Source organism: Empidonax traillii, unplaced genomic scaffold (genome assembly GCF_003031625.1).
Source record: "Empidonax traillii isolate 1590-97213 ecotype Southwest subspecies unplaced genomic scaffold, ASM303162v1 scaffold62:size2133460, whole genome shotgun sequence".
NCBI lineage: Eukaryota > Metazoa > Chordata > Aves > Passeriformes > Tyrannidae > Empidonax > Empidonax traillii.
In genome coordinates, this window is record NW_020955255.1 from 1,466,904 (window position 1) to 1,487,775 (window position 20,872).

General features: G+C 38.7%; 1 long non-coding RNA gene across 2 annotated transcripts in view; it reads left to right on the plus strand.

Annotated features, from left to right (window-relative positions):
* The first annotated feature begins 1,154 nt into the window (after positions 1 to 1,154).
* LOC114055619 overlaps positions 1,155 to 20,872 on the plus strand; it is a 38,073-nt gene continuing 18,355 nt past the window's right edge. For both annotated transcript variants that reach the window (XR_003570780.1, XR_003570781.1), the window contains exons 1-3: positions 1,155 to 3,004; positions 6,714 to 6,803; positions 19,729 to 19,856. This is a non-coding gene — a long non-coding RNA (uncharacterized LOC114055619). The remainder of the gene's footprint in view (positions 3,005 to 6,713; positions 6,804 to 19,728; positions 19,857 to 20,872) is intronic.

Below are 20,872 nucleotides of genomic sequence, written 5' to 3' on the forward strand. Positions count from 1 at the left end.
TACAACACTTCAGATTTCCGGAAGTATCTGTAATTTTGGTAACTGGAAGGAACTTCCGTATTGCTCAAACTCCTGTCTGATGGAAGTTTTTATAATTTAGAAATCCTCATATGCAAATCTCACTTCCTTCCCTCTAGAGATCTGTGAAGTAGGTTTTTAACAGTGGCTGGAGAGTTTTATTTTTCAGGCAGTTGTCCATTCTGCTTTAGATTCCATGCATATATATCAAGAGGCAATCAGTGCTGGGTATAATATAGAACATTTGGTGGGACGGAGGGAAAAAAACAACCTGATGCCTCCAAAGTTCCAAGGTCAAAAGCAAAAGCTTCTGCAACAGAAAAGGTAAGGAGAAGGAGAGAGGGGAGAGATGTGCCTGAGAACAATGATATTAAGTGATTGGGTCATCAGGGAGAAAACAGACATTAGGAGTGTGGACAGCAAAGTTTCTCAAACAATCTCTTGCTATTTTTTCTTTGTTCTCGTTTATAAGTAAGAATGAATATTATAGACAGAATGAATTAAAAAATCTCATGAGTCTCACTCCCAGTCATTATTTCAACAGCAGAACAGTAAGGCTTGGGGACAAAACTGAAAGCAGGTATTCAGTGTGATTCTCATCTGTCATTTCTCACTGTACTAAAGGGGAAAGAACTGTAAGGAAGAACATACACTGGTTGCTAATATTTGCTGTCCTTCTTGATGGCTCAACAAATTAATTCTCTAGCTGTCACAAATCATGCCTGAACCTCTCCAGGGACGGAAACACCTTTGTCTGACTACCCCTGTTTTCTGTGGTTTGTGCATAGGGACTTTGAGTTAGCCATACTATTAGTTACCAGTACCATCCAAACTTTGATGTTCTCAGAGTACAGACCACATAATAACAGCTGCTGAGATACTCACTGTCTGTTACAGTAATGACTGTGTATACATTTTCCTCCTAAAATGAAACTGATTAAATAATGATTTTTGTGACTGATTCAGAGTGTCTGAAAACTTTCAGGGAACAAATACCAGATGGCAGAGTCATTACTTCATTCTTCTGAAAGGAAGCAATATAATGAGGACAGAAAATACAATATGCAATACATTCTTTTTTTGTCTCTAATGTACTCCTTCTAGGGTTTATTTAGTCTTTTTTTTACCCTGTTACACCAAAGTTGGAAAAGAGAAAACAAATGAAAAGTAGATAAAGGAGGAATGAGTGATAGAAGCTGACTCACTCGGATTCACAGCCCCACCAAATGGGGCTTGCACAGTTCAGGTGGTCTGAATTGGGGTAGCTCTGTAGTTATGGCCTATTGGACAGGCAGAAAATGTCTCTGGAACTGCCAAGCTGGATTTTTTACAAGAATTAAAATTGTTGTTATAATAAGAGATCAAGTGGACAAACATACTCAGTAAAGTCTTATAAAAATAAACTTTGTGTGTATATACTTCCAGTTGAACTCTAGGCTGGCAGGAATCAGCCTGTTACTGAGAGGCACCACTGCAGGACAGCAGGAGGCAATAAGTAAATGACTGCAAAAAAGATTATTCCTTTGTCCACTTCACATATGCACAGTAGTGCATGCAGTTAGCAGAGCTGTCAGTGCTTATTAGCAAACACAGACTGCCTGCAGGCTCCTACAGGCTCAAAATTCACATTATATCCATGTCCTCTGTACTTTCTATTAGTATGTGTAGAACAGCTAAGCTGTAATACTGTAAAGCAGTAAATAACACTGTGTTTACCCAAACAATTACAACTTACTTATCTTCCCTTGAAATACCAAATAGTAGTGGTTTACATGATGGCTTTCCTCAATGCAGTCAAGCAACCACCTTACCAGAAAAGGCAGCAAACACCAATCTAGACTAAATAGTATGTTCATCCATGCAATGACGGGGCACAGCATTAAGACAAATGTTTTCCCTGCTGCAAAGATCCTTGTGAGACAGAGAAGGGGCCCCAGAATGTATCCCAGGACCTGACTTTTCCTGTCTGGAATGGAACAGAAATGTTCCTCATGCTCCAGCTCCTCCAAGCCTACTGCTTTGAAAATATGGCAACTTGTCCAAAATCTAGTAACCTTGAATATTCTAACTGAACATACATTCACAAAATGTATAAAATGAATCTGCTGTGCTAATTGTTCTGCTCTAAGGCTTTAAGGGAATGCCAAACATAAACAGTTGAGTCTGGACCAATTTTGACCAAGGTGTTCTGATCAAGGTTTCGGCACTTTTGCAGGATATGTGTTTGATAGTCAAAACGTTGCTCTGTCATTGTCCGCAGAATTAGCCTAGTAATCTTTATCTTTCCCATTCTACTATTTACTGTTACAGTGCTATTTCATTCCCAGAATTGTCAGTAAACATCTTAATCCCTCTGTCAGTTAATTGCTGACTGATTTAGGAAACGGTGTAAAAATGCCTGAAGTGAATGGGGCTGAAAATCTGTAAATAATGCAGGAAGGAGCTATGGAGTATCTTCACATTACAAAATATTTACTTAACAATCATCTTGAAAGTGTATTCTTTAGGAAACAGCTACTCCAAACAGCCTTCCCTGGTCATGGCTTAAAATTAAAACAAAACAAAGTAAAACCATAACAGTGGAAACAAGATGTGATTAACTCTCCTTCATTTATACTATACAGGGTCCAGCCTTGCTCAATTTATTGCAAGTGTTTATCCCTCTGGAAAGATGGACTTGGCATAATTGCCAAGAATAACAACTTGATGAATGATGATTAGCAGTAAATACAAAATGTTTATCTCATGTTATGTATGGAGCCCTGGAGAAGTCATGACAATACTGAGTCGTTGACTTGATTAACTTAGACACAGAAGATGTCTCGGATGGAGGAGGTGGTGCTGTGGAAAAGATGAAATAGCAAACATAAGATGCAGGCTCTCTTCAGACATACACTAAGGATGATCACAACCATTACCTGCTTTGCCATTTGCAGGACATTGCTATCTGCACACACTGTGGGAAGCGAGGCTTGAGGAGCCACATGTAAGTAATGCTGCCTTCTGAGAAACTGTATTTATCCTGCAAAGACAAAAATGTCTTTCCAAAGTATCAAGACATTTTTTTTAAGTCAGTCCTGATGGCCCTTCAGATGCTGCATAGTATGCAATGTCAAATTTACCTCCGGCGTCTGAGCCAGTGCTGTTTTCTGCAGGATGCAGCTGGTGAAACTTGCAAATGATGATGCCATTTGACATTTTTGTGTGATGAATTTTAAGAATTTTTTTACTAGAAATGTTTTACTAGACAATGTAGAGAATGGGGACATGAAATTCCTCAAACTCCATCTCCCTGAAGACACTGAAAGGAATACTGTTTCTTTCTGAATCAATTTGAAATGTAAGCAAATGGATATTAAATGTTTTAGAATAATTATTACTTCAATATGAGGGTTTTTTTTTCTGATGATGACTAAGTGTGGCATTTTGGCATTCTGGTTCTTATTTTTCTTCTGAGCTCTATGAAAATGTCAATATTTCACTTGTATAAATATATAATATATGTTTTAATGATGGTGTCCTCCATTCTGATTTTTGCATTACTAGGTGAGTTGACATGGATCTACATTGTATTAATAAATTTGTGGTCAAAGTACTTTAGGAATTAAACATTCATTAAATACTTCTATTGATACAAAAATGTTCTCAATGCACTAATGAAATAAGTAAAATTGAGATTTTCACTCCAGATATGTTTCTGTAAAATAAAACTATATTATTTACTCTCTCTCAAAGTCTGTGTAGTCTGAAACTTAACCGAAATTCCCTTGTGCCAAATGAGTCTCAGTTTGAAGAAAATTTGGGTTTGCATTTGAGTTTTAAGATTCTGACTGTAGGTATTTATTAAGAAGTATCCAGACACCACTGGAACTGCCTTGCAGAGCCTAATAGTTGATTTGACAATCCTCAATAGTAATTTAAAGTAACAAAGGGACATGTCAAAGCAAGATCAGAAGAAAAGGTGTTTGCTTTTCTAGTATATGTCAGAGACCCTCCCACCTGAAATAAAATGTGGTTTGTTTTCTTCTGATGATCAAAAATAATGCTTAGACAGTATATGAGAACTCTCTTGGTTATGATGTCAGATCTGAAACTAGAAAGGAGTTTATGCTTCACACTTACACTTAATAATCAGACAGGAAAAAAAAAAGAAAGAAAATTAGGTATAAGTATGTAAAATTTACTTAATGACATAATGACAAGAAGAAATTCAGAGAGAGAAATTTCTTTTTAAGAATACTTGTAGTAATGACAACCACAGTACTCAGTGCACTCAGTCTAAGGCTAAGAAGGCCATAAAAAGTGCAATATAGAAAGCACTGAATTATGCAAGTGAGCTACAGAAGGTAGACAGTGAGCCACAACAGGTCAGTGCAGACACCCGTCATCCCAGGAACCATTTGATACCAGAAATCTTGTGCTGTATTTCATTTCATGCCTACATGGCAGAACAAATAGATTACTGCACCTAGTAAAGCAGAAACCCACTGATCATCCAAAGAGCACAAACCACAAATTAGCGAGGTTTGGGCATTGTCTGTGTTCAATTCTATATGTGCCACCAAGCAGTCATGACATAGGACAGTGGGACTGAGCTCAAAGCCGAAAGGGAGACAGGAGACACAGAGTCCTGGGAGCAGGTGTGGTGCTGGGGGGTGCAGCACAGAGCTCCAGGGACCTGGACTGAGAGGTGGTAGGACAGGCAGGGCAGCATCGAGGAGCTGTGGCCTCCTGCTGTTTTGGAACCAAAGTAAACATGGTGGAGTAAAGCTTAGGGGCTGGGAGGATGATTGGAACCAGGTGTGGTGAGAAGGGAGCTGGAAAGGCAGGGTTCCAGAGGCAAGGCAGGCACGAAGGAGCGAGACCTGGGGCAAGGGAGGAACATGAGAATGAACCTTGAGCATAATGAAGAGGTGCAGCTCATGGCACCTCTTCAGATGTGGGGCAGGCACAGAGGTGTGAGGCTTGGGGCTGAGGAGGGTCACCAATGGACCAGGCTAAGGTTGGGCCAGAAATACAATGAGTCCCTGGCATGGCTACAGAGCAGACAGACTCTGGCAGAGCTTGTGTCTCATGGGTGCCTGCTGAGCCCCCGGGTCCCAGGGGATGGCTGCCAGGCCCCCCCAAATGCTGATGACCTGGGACAGGGCAGGCACAGGTGTGGCAACCAGGGTGGAGTGAGAACAGGGAACAGCACAGCGGAGAGGCTAGGGAGTGTCGAAATGTCCAGACCTTGGTTCTGTGCCCAGACAACCATAATGAGGAGGGAGAAAAAGAAATCACATACAGCAAGTGGCAACATGCTCTGTCCCATGATCCGCCCTGGAAACACTTGGCAAAAAATGGGTTGCTGTCTGGAGTGATTTGAGTCAAGTGGCAGCAATGTGCCTGAGAGGTCAAAAACTCTCTTCAGTGCACCACTGTGCAAGGCAGGAGACTGCAGCCTGATGATCTATTTTTCTTTGTGGCAAAGTTGATTGAACAGTTTGTCATTCTTTCCTTTTCCACCCTCTCCATCCACTTAGCTGAAGAGTTACCTTTATTATCTCCTCTGACATGGGACAAATCACTTTTCTAAATTATTTTAAACTTCAGAAGTGAAAGAGTTCATGACATGGTTATTGTTGTTGTTATTATTATTATCCTTTTCTTTCTCCTAAATTTGTCCTTTCCCCAATTTAAAAAATAAACATGAATTATATACTTCCCATGGCCAGCTAAAACTGGACATCTGAAAATCCCAAAGAAATGAAGAAAGTTGACTCTTATATGTAAAACTTGCTGAGTAATGCTACCCCTTAAAAAAAATTCTAACTCTTGTAAACTATTCGCTATTCTTTCAAACCACATCCTTTAGAAACAGATCTTACTACTCTACGTTGCATAATGTCTGTGGCAGTCATGCTCTTTATCAGTTTTATTAGCACTTAATAACTACACAAATATTTTCCAGTTCTCTTGCTTGTTGTGTCTCTGTATGGTTATACTAAATGCTGTGTCAGAAATTGCTATGAATAGGACTGTTACATTCCTTAGCAATGAGCAATAATCTGCCTTTAGAAAGAAGAGGCATAATTTGAAAATGAGCTTTTTTTCCCCTGGGTGGTGCACGTATATTTACATGTATGTGTATGTATGTGACAAGCATATGTATCCATATGTATATAGCAATACATACATATACTGTGAGACAAAATACAGTATTTCTGAATGTAACAGCTCATATATCCTACAATATAAATAGAATACATTACGTGTAAAAATGGTACAACCAAGCTGCTTTAGAGACCCATTTTAGAGTTTAATGCCTACTGGTAATAAGACAGAAATAAATACCAAAATAGTTAATTTTGTGTTATAGAAAACTTAGTACAGAAAAAAACAATGAAATCAAAAGGGAGGAGCTGCTCCCTATCTACCTTATTAAAAGCTTAACATATCTTAATTCTGCATTCATTGTGAATCCTAAATTCCTATAAAAGTTGATAAAGAAAAAATAAAGTGAAATTTGGTGTTTCAAAAATCTGTTCACACAGGTTTGTGAATGAATATTGACACAAGTAAAGCAGCTATTTTAGGACACTAGAACGGAGAAATGAAAGTTTGTTTACCTCAGAAACAGATCTTAGTGTAACAATAAGAATTTGCACAATCAGATGATCCCCCAGGTCTTATTTCTTTTGCTGGTTAAACAGTTCCATGACCAAAGGTGTCATGGAAACACAGAGAGATGTGGAAGCTATGATAGTATACTATCTAGTATATAACACCTAAATACACTGGAGGTGGTTTTACAAAAATATGAACTTAATTTTCTACCATTTATCAGAAAATGCAGTGAAACATACAGCATTAAAATATAAAACAGCAGCTAAGTGGGATGTATTCAGCTGTGACAATAAGAGAGCACACTTTTCTATTTTAATAAAGTACCTTTTGAAGTCATATAACCTTTAGGCATTGTCTCTTACATAAGAGAAACTTTGTCTAATCTCTACATCAACATATATTTGTTGATTTAAATCCCTTTGCCAAAGGCCTTTCTCCACTGACCCAGGAGTTTTGCTTATTATGCACATTACTTTACGCCACTTGCTTTGATGTGTCACTACAGCCAATCAAATACTATTACCACTTCATGGGACATTTATTTTACAAAACTTTCAGAAAAGATCATGGTTCTCACAACTACATTTGAGCAGATCTAACATTGAAAAGATATGCCCTATCCTTACAGAAAATATAAATATATATATGTTTATAAATATAAATAAATGCACTATAGCTCAGTTCAGCAGAACTGACAGATAAGATGTGCAGATGGATTTGACCAAAGCGCTTGATTCCCTGTGACCCAGTTTCCTTTTCTGAGAATGAAAGGCCTCCACTTCCCTTTTGTGGTGTTTTTCAGATTAAAAAAAATAATATTGTTGTTAGTATTAGTACTTTGGTTTGCTTTCTCCAAAATACCTTGAAATGTAAGAACAAATATAAACACATTCTCCTTGAGATTGGTTTAGTTGTAGGGAAAGAATACTAAATACCCTTACATCTCATTGTTTCCTATTACACACTACCACAGTGAAGAAATATTTTTTGAAATATGATCAGTAATCACTACAGTGCTGAACTATTGCCAGGTAATTAGCTTGGGTTCAGAGGAAGAGATAGCTAAAGAAGTTAAAACTTGGCATTGGTTTCAAATGAAGAGAATCTATTTAACTGTATCTTTAAACTCTGGGAACCTACCAAGATTTCAAAATCGCGATGGTGACTTTGTGAGAAGTGATTATCCCCACCAAAGCATTTCTGACTATCTGCTTCTACTTTTGATAGAAATAAGCACAGTATTTCTCAAGGAATTTCAATGCCTTTGGTTTTGATGCTGGACAGAAGTCTTAAGTCTCTGGATCAGGAGTCTATTTGATCCTTTTTGTAGCATATGCAAATACGGTATGAGATAGTACAACTTAAATAATATTGTGACCAAGATTTTCACCTTTGAGAACTTGATTAAAACCTGGCTTGGATCGCATAAACAATCAGTTTTAAATTTAACACGGGAAGAACATTTGTGTTTAGCAAATAATATAGTGCCCAGAAAATGGAAGCAAAAAGATAGAGAACACTAAATGCAACTACCAGGTACTCAGTTTGGCCAACAACACTACAAATATGGACACACATTTTGCACAGTCATGGCCTCTTAAAATTAAGACTGTAACTTTTCATGGACTCGTTTTCTAAGCTACGAAATAATTTTTTAAGCTATGTGGTTTAGTAATGATAGTGTAAGATACGTGTCTGTTTGCCTGATGATGCAAACCATAAAGAATGCATGGGGTTCATTCTCTTTGTTAATTTCTGAGCATTCTTTCAGGTGGTGTTTCAGGCTATCTACGTGCTAGACATTTTGTAGCCTGACTACTGCTTACAGGATGTATGTCTTTATGCAGTATTGTGACATTCAGAATCATCCAGCACATTTTTGCCAATGAAGATGTCATAGATTCAGAGAACTCCCAGCTCAGAGATTTTCTCTGAGAAAACTTAGTCTTGTTGACTTTGAAGAGGGCTTTTGGCATAGAATTTGCTGGTGGGAATTATGTTGACTTCTCCTGAAGTGGCATCTGTTAAGTATAAACATTTATCCACATGTTCAGGCTACATTTTGACAGCTCTGCTTATATAGTGGTTTAAATGTGTGTCTTCATAATTAAACTGTGTATCCAGACTCTCTGAACATGAGTCTGTGCTCACACATGGGCTCTGGGTGAACATGCAAGCATTGGAAAGGGACTATTGTGCAGCCCTTTGTGTAAGTGACACAGACATATCTGTGCCTGCTCATGCCCAGTCTGCCACTGCACAGCCCATCACACTTCAGAGCAATATCAGGTGCCAGCCAGGTTGCTATTCTGTTCCATGACTTAGTGGTTCAATAGAAGTGCCTTACCAGAAATGGATGTTACCAAGCCTATCTAGAGCACATCAGGCTCACAGCTCACTTGGCCTTGGGACTCGTGCTTCCTTTGGCAGAATAAAGGTAGGCTGCCTAAGAAAAGAGGGTTAGAGGGTGTTTTATACCTGTTTCCAAATAAATAAAGGAGGGATCTTTCTGTATAAATACTTTGCAACATTTTCAATAGATTTTGGTTTGAAATTTCCAAATGCTTTGGAAGAACCAGAAATTCAGTATTTAATGTCTTCCTGTAGGGTCTTGGAACAGACTGCTGGAGTGGGAGGCCTCTGGCAGAGTTCTGGGTACACAGGAATCACACATCAGGAGCAAAGTTCCTTTGAGTTTGGAAAGATTTCATCCGTATATTTGACTTGAAAAAAACATCTGTCTTCATCCATTTCCAGCATATTTATTTAATTTGAGACAGATGACTCTCATTAGCCTATTGTTAGGGCTTGTTCCCCTGGGGCAGCGTCGTGCTCTCCACTGCTGGCTGTTGCTTTTTCAGTTTCTGAATAAGGAGCTTTATGACTTCCTCCTTAGAACAGACACAAGCATAACAGGTCAGAAGGCAGACCATTTTTTTCAGCAGTAGAGTTTATCAGTCCACCTACATATTTCCAAGTCTGTATTTGGATAGCATATTTTCAGAAATTAAAAAAAAAAACCATCACTGGATGCCAAACCCCTTATTTTTCAAAATAGTTTCTACTAGTGCACTATCTCCTTATTACTTATCTGGTTTCTGTTTGCAATAAAGCTGCAATAAATCAGCACATTCCTGGTATTCACTCAGTCTACCTACTGACAATTATGGTCAGACCAACAGTGAATAGGAAAATGCAGTGTTTCTAAGCTGGGTTTCTAAGAAACTAACAGGCTGAAGTGCTGGCCCTATAGCTGGCAAAAGAAGAGATCAAATTGCTTTGTTCAGTTTTCTCTGAACCAGACATTTACTGCACATATTAGGGGAAACACATTCTGCTGTAATAACTTGTCCATAATTAAGTTTTTTCTTTCACCAGTGTGGGAAAAGAAACATATTCAGCTGGCCTCACTGGTGTCCAAGTCTGACTATTCATGAGTGTGACTATTTGATACAAGCAAGTCATTAGACTTACTTTTTAGAAAAAAACAAACTAGAATTTTGTGTGCTAGGGAATAGAAAAAGTTATTAAGTGTCTCATCTGTAGCTTAAAATCTATGCCAAGAAGATGACTGGGAAGTTCTTAAATTAAAATTCATATTCTACAGAAAGATCCCTTTGTATCAAAAAATATCTGGTGTTTGGTTTTCGCTAGTTATACATTTTCAATTCACAGACCAGCCAGTTTGTTTGCAGAGATTAAAAGACTATTATTTTTTAAATTTAGAATCTTTCACCGCATTGCTCAGTCCTCAAATGCTTTATATTTCTCTGCTCCATAAATCTGGAAATGATTGATACAGAAGTGGGAGGCTATGGAAAAGGAAGAACATCTGACTCACACAGAAATCGTGGCCAAACCACTCTGCAAGGAGGAGGTACAATGTCCTGGGAAAAATGGAAACTAGCTGTTGGAAACAAGAAACACCAACTGTGTTCAATAGGTCTGTGTGAATCTGTGTTTTTGGTGTATGGCTCTAAACATGTACCTACCTACACTCATTTAAAATCAATGTGAAAGACACTGACACAAGTAATGACTGAATTAATAAAACCAATTAAATTAAATGCAAACTTACTAGAGTCTTTCTGTGTTTGAAAGAATAGTTTGGATATTTATATATTAAATTGTGTGTATATCTGTAAATATTGATAAGACTGATAATTACATAAGTAAAACAGCAGTTTTCTTCTGACTGAAAATCCATTTTTATGCTCAAAAGTGGTGCAATCAGTTGTTTAATTAAAAGTCTGTGCTCAAAGATAACTCTGTTTTGCAAAAGAAGAAGCTCCTTGATTTTTTGATCTTAGATGCTTAAGATTATTCCTTTTTTTCAGGCAGTGGGCTAAACCACTTCATTGTTTCTGATTTGATTAGTAATAGGGGCAGACAAGTTTTCTGTTGGAGCTGTGACAAACATTGCTCGGGCTGGGTTACCTGTATGTAATGGAAAACATGAACAACACAGACAATTGTGGGATAATATGGATCCAGAAGATTCAGTAAAAGGGGAAGGAGTAGCAAAACCAACCCTATAGCATATTCTGCTGAAGCAACAGCTGCAACAATTAATAACAAATCCTATGAATAATTATTAAACCCCATTATGGGGTATAATAATTATAATAATTATAACAATGCATCTTGTAAGGGTCAAACCCAAATGTTGAACCCTTCCTGGTACAGTTTGGCTTAGTTTATTTTACGTGTTGTTGGATAATATGAAGACTTAGCAGTTTCAAGAAGCACATGGATGAACAGAGAGGTCTTCTTATTTTGTATTGTATTCAGGAGGTAACAAGAGCAGAGGCTGCCCATTTGTGTGGTGCCTCAGTCTGTATTCAGAACCTAGGGAAGATGCACCAGATAATGCAGTTTGTCATGTCCATGTACATATTTGGGCTGCCTCTGTGATGATGTACATTTCTAGCCTGTGCACAGGAAGACAAGGAAGATGTTAACTGATACTAAGCAACTGTGGTACCTAGAAATATAGACCTAAGTTTGGGCTGCATGGGCCTGGCTCCTGAAAGAGTCTTAGAACATTTAATGGAAAAATACTGTCCTTCTGACACTCACTTGTTGATCGTCAGCCAATATCCTGCTGAAAACAGTGTTGAGACAGCAGGGAGATGTCTGTAGCCCAAAGGAACCTGAGGGGGGAACAAAAGTGCCTTGGAGTGCAGTGTAGTAACAAAGCTCTGGGGATATATTTGGGAAGCAGACCACTCCCACAAACCCTCTGTGACTGACCAAGATTCTCCAGTATCAAGACAGATTTTGTCCGAGGTCAGAGAACTTTGTGTTTTGTACATGCTGTTCAGCAGATGGTTGATCAGCTTCCTTTATTCTAAGGCTTCCTGGGGATATAATCCCCAACACAGTGGCAGGACAGGGAATAGAAAGCACCCAAAAAGAAACAATATATTCTTTGGGCTTTTCACCATTTGAATGACTATGTGGAAGGCAGCCCAACAAAATAACCGGAGTTCTTCCGGGAATACGATCAGAGGGCCTGTTTGTTCTTTTGTCTTTGGTAGTAAGTGCAGCATCCAAATCTAATGTTTACTCAATGTCCTGGACTAATGAAACACTAGAAGGGTCCAGAAAGTCATGATATTTATATAGCCACACCTGATACGACACAGGCAAACAGTACAGGTCCCAGAATTCAGAGCACCTTGCTGCATGTTCTGGGCCCTGAGAGGTTCAGAGCCTCCTGTTTGGACAGATTCCCAATAATACTTCAGAAATTGATTTCCAGGTAGGTGATACACCTTAGTGGTCTCTAGCAACCAATTCATGGGCAAAGCAGCGTTCTTGCAGAATGTGCAAAATGCCCAGGAGACTCCAAGTCAATTCAACTAAACGTTGACTCAGACATGAACAGACAGAACACATGAGGTATGAGGAAAAGCCTGAAGAATTAAACTGCCTTTCATCAAGAATTAAGATAAGCTGTTTTTGGGTAAGGTGAGATTTCTGCTGAAATCTCCTGTTCCATTTAGCAACAAAGGAAACTTTTGAGATAGTTTCAATGAAAATGAAACCATTAGCTGATATACCTGGAACGAGAAAGCAGAAAGTACACTATCGGGTAGAGAGGACCTGTATAGATGCATTTGGCAAGATATAAAGCCAAATGTACAGTATTCTAGATTTTACTCTGTAGATGGGTGCTTCTGAATGCTGTTATTACATCTGGGGGATTTTGGTTGCTGGCTGACACAATTAGTTACTACTTTACCATATGTGTGTAATGCGGTCAGTATAAACTCACTGAAAAAAAATGTACATAACTCTTTCAAGAGATGCATATAATTGCTTTGCTACAGATAAAAGTTACTTAATTTCTGGTATTTCTTAGTATTCTATTTCTTTTAAATTCATTAGTAAAAGGTTTTGAATAGTCTGTGGAGTTCAGTGCTACAATGAGAACTTACTCCTTGTTCCTATGAATACATAATAGAACTGGGTTGTCTGACAGTATTTTGCTTGGAATAGTGCTCACAGGCCAGAAACAGCATTGGTATGAAACCTTGGCATACTTTTGCTCAGGGTTGTGCACTTTTGTTCAGCATACTGCTTGCAAACTGCTAGATGATGACTGCTGGTCAGAGACTCTTCTCCACCATTTTATGTGAAAAGAAGGAAAGAAATACAGGTTTGTATAAAGTATCTGTGTTACAGAAATACACATAAAGGTGATTTTAACTTCATCTAAGATCATTGTCTATCTAATAGAGCTACCTAAAGTTCCCAGAGGGCTTAGGGCAAAAGACTGTGGCCTTTTCAGTGCAGAATCAAACATATTACATAAAGTGGAGGCCCTCTTCAACCCTTCAAAGGAAAAAGTTCAAAGCAAACTCTCCCTTCAAGACACAGAATTACACTCATGCTAAAATACAAACTCCGCCTTGTTGTTCTAATCCGTTCCACAATACAAAATAATGCAGGAATTTTGCTACAATTCCATCTACACTACCTAGAATTCCAAAATAAGAAAAAAGAAGTTAGGTGGGGAAAAAACTTCCTTTCCTCCTAATTTTGAGAGAGCTAAGCACTGCCACTCGATGGATGCTTCTGCCTTTTCTATTGCACACCTAAAAGAACCAAAGGAAAACCGAATTCCCAGAAGAAGTACTGTGGAGTACATACTGCTTTTACTACAGAGCAAACTAGACTGCAGGGTTACCTGTGGTCTTTGACCCCTATGAAAGACATGAGCAACTGAGAAGTTGAGTTCCAGGGACCAGGACATCCTTAGAAGCACACCTGAGGAGGAAATTCATGCTTGGGAACTAAAGCCATTAAGACCATTCTTAACAGTTGAGCAATCTTAAACCCTGAAACAGATGATGTTGCAGATATTCCCCAGATGTGAAGTCCTGAAAGCCAGCACTCCATAGAAGCAAGCTGAATGAGTTAGAAAGGAAGCAGCCAAGCCACTCTAACAAGGAACTGCATGGTATTAGAAGCCCTTTAAAAAAATAAACTAATGAAATATTCTTTGCCAATAACTCATTCAAACAAATCACAGTTTACTAGTGAAAATTTATTTGATAGAAAATTGATGACCATTACTACTATAGCTTTTTTTAAGACTTTCATTCACAATTGGAAGAAACACTGTTTCTTACTTAATTTGTTCCACTTGGCCTTTCAAAATAAGATCTAGCAGATCCAGCTAAAACTAAAAGGCTAAAGCAATAAAAACCTAGTCAGATAAAGGGAAAGGAATGAATAACTCACATTCCATGTCCTCATTTGGTGTAATGAAACCAAAATAATCAATTTTTTAGACTCTATTAATCTTTTATAGGTTATCTCTAACAGACACAATTCAAGAGCTGCAACATCTATTGACTTTAAAGACCTTATTCAAGGAATAAACCTCTAACATTGCTTTGTGTTCTATTTTAAGAGCATATGCCAATTCACTCAGTTCTAAACCTTTTTACAAAGAAGTAAGTCCCATCCTTAAACTCCAGGCTGTCAGACAGACAAAACATCCTATGTGGATAACAGTCTAATAACAAAATGTTCATTTCTGAAAAGAAGCTGCATGCAATGATTGTAAAAGCAGCTCTTCTTTCTGGAAGGGATATGCCCGACCTGATGGCCTACAGATGTGCACTGAAAACTGCCTTTGGCCTCCTTCATAGACTACCAGATGGTCTCACATCATGAGATTCCTCTCATGTATAACTATTGCAGTCTATATGCTTAGTCATTAAAGCTATAAATAGCCTAATTCCTACTTTTTTTTTTTAAACCAGCAACATTCATGAGCCACTTTCACAGGAAGATCGTTCTGAAAGAATTAACAACAGCTTGAACACATGGCTGGTTGAAATATTTCTTATTAAAATTTACAAAAATATTTTAGGTAGTTTCTGAAAAAAATAATAAAAAACATTTCTTGGAATTGCTGCCCGGAGCTCCCACAAAGAAGTTTCACTTTTAGTGGTTGATGTGGGAGGCAATGGTAGGAAGGAGCTGGCAATAATTACTGGTCAGAGTTTCAGCCCTTTGCCTAGTATGTCTTCTTCTGGAAGTTGCCACATGTATTCCTTACTGCAAAATCTGTTAACAATAATGACACAGTTCTGCAGAAAGCACGCTGGTAATCATATCAGATTCCCATGGTTTCTGCTGGGAAAAGTTCTTAACAGAGTAGAAAGGAGCCTCTTAACCCTGTGCTCACTGCATTATTCTCAGTGTGTCACCCATGATATCACACTTCTGTTATATTGTGCTTTTACCAGAAAGCCATAAAGAAATCCAAAAGACTATGAGACAGTTTAGTCTAAAACTAATTGAGGAAATATTTGGAAAAAGACTAATATTAAACTTTTGAAGGACTCTTTTCAGTCTGAAGTGCATGACTCCTTCCTCTCTTTTCTGGAAAATGGTGAATTTGAAAGGGACCCAAACCTAAATTCCAGCTCCAAATTCTTCACATATTTTGAGGATATACTCACTGAGGCCTGAATTGTGCAGCTGACCCCACACTAATGGCTGAATCAAGCACCTCATTTGTAGGCACCTTAAGGGCATAGGTTATTTGTGCCTTTTAAAAAAATTAACCTATTTGAGTGCCACAAATATAATGCACAAGGGTGGGGAAGGGGGAAAGCCACTTGTCAGTTAGAAAGTTTAACCAATGATTTGCCTGTAATTAAAAGCAAAAAATTTAATTCAGTAACATTTCAGTTTCAGTTGCCTAATCCAAAAGCATTTATTACAGAACTAAACATTATTTGGTTTCAGTTTGTTTACATGAAACTCTCATTTTTAGGTAAATTCAGACATCTCGTCATTCCTTCTGCTTTAAATAAGAAGAAATATTTTCTTAGGCAGGTAACATAAAATATCTGAGGACATTTTGTTTGAATTTTCTGTGTTTTTTTTTTTTTCCTAAGAGATCCTAGTTAAATGATCTTCACAGTGGCAGAAAAATAATTCCATTTTTAGAGGACAGTTTCTCTCAACTCCATTTTAGTTTCATACACATTTTAAGAAGTAACTCCTCTCCCCAGGCATTGCAGGCTTGACTCACGTACTATGATGATCAGCGGAAAGCACTCCGTGTGCTCACAGATGTTTTCTGAGACACGTGTTGGAACTGGTATGAAATGCCTTATAAGGTGTTGCCCTGGCTTGGCCTTCAGCATGTTATTCTGAGAGGGTTTTGCATGATTTATATGAAATAAAAAGTTAAGTAATCCAAAACCTGCAGATGGACAAAGATGTGGGGGTTTTAAACAGATATACTACAAAAATAGCTATCAGTAGTGACATGGCTTAATACGCTTCCTTGTGAGGGATTCTTGAGTCTTTATCTTTTCGCTTAATGAAAATAATAAAGATTTCAGAGAATAAACAGAGTCACAGGTTCAGCCTAGAGAAGAAGAGACTGACAGGGGACCTCATTGCATACTTTAACATATTTATGAGGGACAGATACTGATCCTGTAACGAGTGACAGGACCCAAGGAAATGTTATGAAGTTGAGTCAGGAGAGGTTTAGGTTGGGTACCAAGAAAAGGTTTTTCACACAGAGGGTGGCTGAACACTGGAACAGACTCCCCAGGAAAGTGGTCACAGCACCAAGCCTGTCTGAGTTCAAGAGGTGTTTGTACAATGCTCTCAGGCACACGGTGTGATTCTTGGGTGTCCCGTGCAGGATTAAGGGTTGGACACGATGATGGGGTCCCTTCCAACTCAACATATTCTATAATTTTATGAAAGCTTCATTCCACTTCATATTCTAGTCAGAGTCTGCATAACGCAAGTAAAAATACCCTTTAAACTGGGGAAACAACCCCTATTTGAAGAAGCACAGATACACAGCTTACAGATTTTAGGTGTATATGTTAGTAACTATGGATACAAGGCAGAAGGTGAATATAACTACTTTCAAAAAGCCTGTACCTGCTAATGTACTCCATAGGAGTTGTGCTGCTTTAGAATACTTTTGTTACAATCCTATACATGTAAAGTTTTCAGTTCTTCAAAGGTTGCTTCATCTATGTCTAAGGTGTGATATATTGAAAGATCACAGGAATATCTCACTTGAAATAACTGGTAGATAGCCAAAGATGTCTTTATCTATACTATCTACATACATTGGTTCGTCTGGTCATACACTGTCTCTCTCTATATAATTTCTACATTATTACTATTTTATCATAATGTCTCAATGTCCTAGTGAACACTAAGAACTCAGCATGGTGCCTTCCTACAAGCTTGTAAGAAGAAGCCTCAGTTCTAAAGAGCTGTATAGATGAGACAGTGTGGGGAGAGGCGGTACTGCTTCCACAGCAACATATAGGAAAACGAGATGCACGATGATGGCAGCCTTGTTTTTTGGACTTGGGTATAGCTTATGTGGAACACAGAAATATGCCAGAGTTTAGAAATCCCCTTCAATGCTTAATCACTTTTCACATTCCCACTTTGAATCCTCTCACCATTTTGCTGATTAGGGCTGTTCACTTGAATTGGTGTTTGTCTTCTCCCCTCCTATCTCTGGGTTCTGGGATCATTCCCTCTGCCCTCCAGTCTGTCTTGTCCATTCAGTTCAGTGTTTCTCTCCTCTACTGCCACCCCTTCTGAGTAGATTCCCCTCCTGGTAGAATTTCATCCCTGCTCCTAAGCATTCATGAGCCACCTCTTCCTTCCCCACACCAAGTTCTCCCTAGGTTGCTTGCTCAGACAGTAAGTTCTTCTGGGTAGAAAATGTTTTATTTCCAGTTTATGCTGTACCTATAGAACAATTAAGATCCCTAAATTACCTATTCTAGAGATACACACATAAGTAGTTACTGGATGAGGATGCAAGTGAGTCGAAAGGACTGAATGGGGTCTCCTGACTTTATTTATTTCCTTGCTATTGATCCAAATTAAAGTCCCTATACCAGTTTCACTTTCGATCAGTCACTTCACACCAGCAGAGCTAAGCTTCACAGAAGAGCCATATAACTTAAACAGTACACTTTGGCCCCTTGCATTAGAGGATCCAACTATGAGCCTCTCTATTTCTTCTGATGTGCTCTTCTCAGTTGCTCACTCATTTCCTCAGACACAGTGAAATACTCAGGTTGCCTAATAAGTTCCTCTGATATAATGTTATTTTATGGAAGCTTGTAATCAACCTTTCAGGCTGACTGTTTTCCAGTCCCTTTCTTTATAGGCGGAGCTGTTACTCATTGCTTCCCACTGCTCTGCTCTGGGGTGTTGCCAGGCTAATTTATAGTAACGCCATATTTTGGAAGACAGCTGTACAGATCCCAACACCCTCATCATCCCATAATGTTTTTGCAAAGAGCGCTTCATTATTCCCATTCGAGCCATGCCTGGAAACAGGTGCATGCAAAATCAGACTTCCCCCTCAACACTGCAGTATCTGCTGACCATGATTGTAAACTTCATCCACTGCCAAAAAGCTACCAGTGCTTCCAGGTGGTAAAACCTGAAGTCTGTGAGTTCACCTTTCACCTGACAGGAAATAACATTTCTAACCAGCAGCAGAACTATTTTCTTTAACTTTTTAAGTTTCTCAGGAACCACAAGGTGCAGAGACACTTCATTGTTTCAGTTATCTCGTTCTCAGGTGCAATGCCCAGTGTCCCTGAAGAACACCAGTGTACATTATAAGTTCCTATGCAGTCTCTAGGAGAGGCATATTGAACAAGTCCTTTACAGGATGAAGAACAGTCACCTGTTTGCCTGGGAAAGGGGAGCACTTCATCCTGAGAGCAATTGGACATGCTCAGAGTGGAAAAACTTCCAGGGTACAGCCTGAGGCAGCCAGAGCGAGACAGTAAATGAGAAACTGTATAGACTGGGAGACTCCTGTGGGAAGGGGGTTCACCTGCTGCAGGGAGCAGCTCCAGTGCTGGTATGACCTGGGATGAGTAGAAAGCAGCTTCGACTGCAATAACAGGTGAGGTAGGAGATGATCTGTTCAGATGGACATGCAGACCAGATACCTACAGTGGTGACACATTCTAGACTAGTCCTGGAACCAAAAAGCCCAACTGTAGTTGGAAGATGTGGAGTGACCAGGAGCACTTCAGTCCCATCTGAAAGGAGTCATAGTTTGTGCTCTGAGTTTGCAATGTATTTGTTTACAAATCATCCCATTAGACTCTTATGCCCAGCAAAGCAGTGTTTTCTATTATTCCAGATTCACATTTTCATGGCTTATTATTTGTGTATTCTAATTACACACAATTCTAGTGACCTACAACTCATCTTAAAGGAAAAGGTCTATGTGGAATGGTAGGGCCTCAGTTTCTCCTCACATCTCTGACTGACACAGCTCAGTATTGTGTCTTGCTCTCTCTATAACCATAAGGATGTGCTGTGGTTTACTGAAAAGATAAGACCACAAATTGTAACAGTCAAAGTGGATTTGTCAGTCACCTGAAGAATAGCCGTGTTGTCCTTCCCTTAATGAACCAATACCCCAGGAATTCTGAGTTGCTACAAATGTAACAATATTCAAGATCTATTCCTGTGCATTACTAAACTGGCAAACATGAAGAAAGTGTTTTTAGTATTAATAATAAATTCATGACCTTTTTCGTAAAGTCAGCTTCTCACCATCCATTCTGGGATGTGATGATAAAAGAAGGAAATGAGAAATGGAAATTCTGGCACTGAAAGGCAAGCTCAGAGCAGACGGAGGGAAATATCTGTACATTCTGACCATTCAAGATGTGCATTACAGGAAAGCAGTGTCAAAAATCTTCACCATGAATTCATATCTGAGGATAAGAGAGTTTTTAGCTTATGCTCTTAAAAAGAGTACAAGATGTGAACTAATTTATTTAATTAGAAGAATGCAAATGCATTTTATAAAAATTTTGAGATCAGCATGTTTATCTGATTCTGTTTTTACAGTGCAACAACTTTGGCTTCTTTATTATGACTTTCTTTTCAATTTTAGTCACCGATGAAGGAAAGAGAAACAAGTTGTATTGCAGTTTAAAAGTTTTTGTCTTCAGTAATAGAAGACTCCAGCAACTGGAGTGTTAACACCTGAATTTGGTCTCTTGTTAACACTGCATCAGCACTTGAGCCTTGCTGCCCTTGCACAGCCAGTTTGATCACATGAATACAAAAGGTGGGATCTGAGAAGATAAGGTTCCTAATCACCTTGTATTTGCATAAACTGGTCATAAGATATCTCACCCAGATTGCAACTCCCTCCTCCTGCCCTGCCAAATTTTATGACTGACCCAAATTCTGAACTCTACAGTTTGTCCAAGCAATGCTGCAGTTCACCTACTTATTTCTAGATACACACTCATGACAAGTTTTATCTTTGTGAGGTCTATTCAAAGCAGAACTCATAACCTCTATCACAAGTCTCTGATAACAAACAGCAGCTTGTCATTAAGGTGGACAAAGTAACATGGTAGTATACTGAGAAGTGTGAGGAGAATTTGAAGCTAACTGTTCTTCTAACCTTTGCAGAAACATTCTCTCTGGCATCTGTACACTACCACATACCTGCAGTTTCTTAAGAATGCAAGTACACTCACCCACAGCAAGGCATGTTTGGTAAAATTAGATTTCTTGGACCAGCAAATGTTTTAGGTAATACAACTGTCAGATATTTTTGCCTTTTGGCAAAGACTGTAGTGATGGGATAGCATATCAGCAAAAGGAATTTCAAATTATCAAGTCTCTTGAGGTTTGACAGCACAGTAGACTGTATATTTTGGCAAGA